This window comes from Saccopteryx leptura, chromosome 1 (assembly GCF_036850995.1).
Source record: "Saccopteryx leptura isolate mSacLep1 chromosome 1, mSacLep1_pri_phased_curated, whole genome shotgun sequence".
Classification (NCBI taxonomy): Eukaryota; Metazoa; Chordata; class Mammalia; order Chiroptera; family Emballonuridae; genus Saccopteryx; species Saccopteryx leptura.
Window position 1 is genome coordinate 354,316,603 of NC_089503.1, and position 1,350 is coordinate 354,317,952.

A 1,350-nucleotide genomic window follows, 5' to 3' on the forward strand; every position below is an offset into this window, starting at 1 on the left:
TAAGAGTGCTGTGAAACTCTCATAATTAGATTAATGTGTTTAATTCCCCTGGAGTAATGCAGTGAGTGTGAATCAGCCCTAATCATAAAGTACATCACTTCTAAACAAAGTAACTGCTCTTGAATGTCCTCACAATGCCCTCCTGCATGGAGTTTTCAAATTTTAATAAATTCTCATACACGTTTTTAACTTCTAGGGACTTTAGCATGAATTATAATGTAAAGATAAAGTTTGATTAATAACATATGCCCGTGGACAATTAAAAAGAACTCTTCTATTATAAAAAATACTTTAGGTATCAAGCAAATGACTCAGATAATATTCAAAGGGCTGGTACATACCTGATATGTTATCTCAATCTTCTGTTTTTTTAAAGCCATCACTCCACAGTCTGCTTTTTTTTTTTTCTGAAGTTGGAAATGGGGAGGCAGTCAGACAGACTCCCGCATGCGCCCGACTGAGATCCACCTGGCACACCCACCAGGGGGCGATGCTCTGCCCATCTGGGGCATTGCTCTGTCGCAACCAGAGCCACTCTAGTGCCTGAGGCAGAGGCCATGGAGCCAACTTTGCTCCAATGGAGTCTCGGCTGCGGGAGGGGAAGAGAGAGACAGAGAGAAAGGAGAGGGGGAGGGGTAGAGAAGCAGATGGGCGCTTCTCCTGTGTGCCTTGGCTGGGAATTGAACCCAGGACTCCTGCACAGCAGGCCGACGCTCTACCACTGAGCCAACTGGCCAGGGCCTCTGCTTTGTTTTTAAAGACTTCTAGAGCAAATGATTTCAACATCATACATCTAAACCAACCTTCTGGTTACTGAACTAAATCTGTATATTATTGATTATACTGAATATTCTTTATTAAGTATTTCTTAAAGCTAAGCCTATTGTGTTCCTATAATTTTTCTTACTTATTACTTATTTGTATCAATTTTTTGCTCCTCATGAATAAAGTTCAGTTGTCACTTGGTTTTAAAATTGGAAGGATCCCACTAGGGCATCTAAGGTACATATGGACATCTAGCTAATTTTGCAGAGTCTAAGGAAGCCTGCAACTTCATTTGATTAGTGGCAGAGCTGGGACTCAGTTGATCTTCATGCCAGTACTTTGTGCCTTATCTAATAACTTCTCCATTGTGTGTCCCTCTTATATACATAGTGTGGATGGAAAGGCTGATTTGGGGTTTATGCAAGCCAGATTATATTGATAACCAAAGAGCACTATGGACACATTGCTTATAGACAAAATAAAATCAAAATTATTATTTTTAATTATACAGTAATTTGTTTGATTAATTACTGTCTGACTTACTGAATTATAAGCTCCAAGATAGCAGTAATTACATTTTAAATT

At 39.3% G+C, this 1,350-nt stretch overlaps 1 non-coding gene across 1 annotated transcript; it reads right to left on the minus strand.

Moving 5' to 3' along the window:
- Window positions 1-665: 665 nt before the first annotated feature.
- On the minus strand, window positions 666-741 carry TRNAS-GCU (transfer RNA serine (anticodon GCU)). Its single transcript has one exon. It is a non-coding gene; the product is annotated as a tRNA-Ser (tRNA).
- Between the last annotated feature and the right edge of the window lie 609 nt (window positions 742-1,350).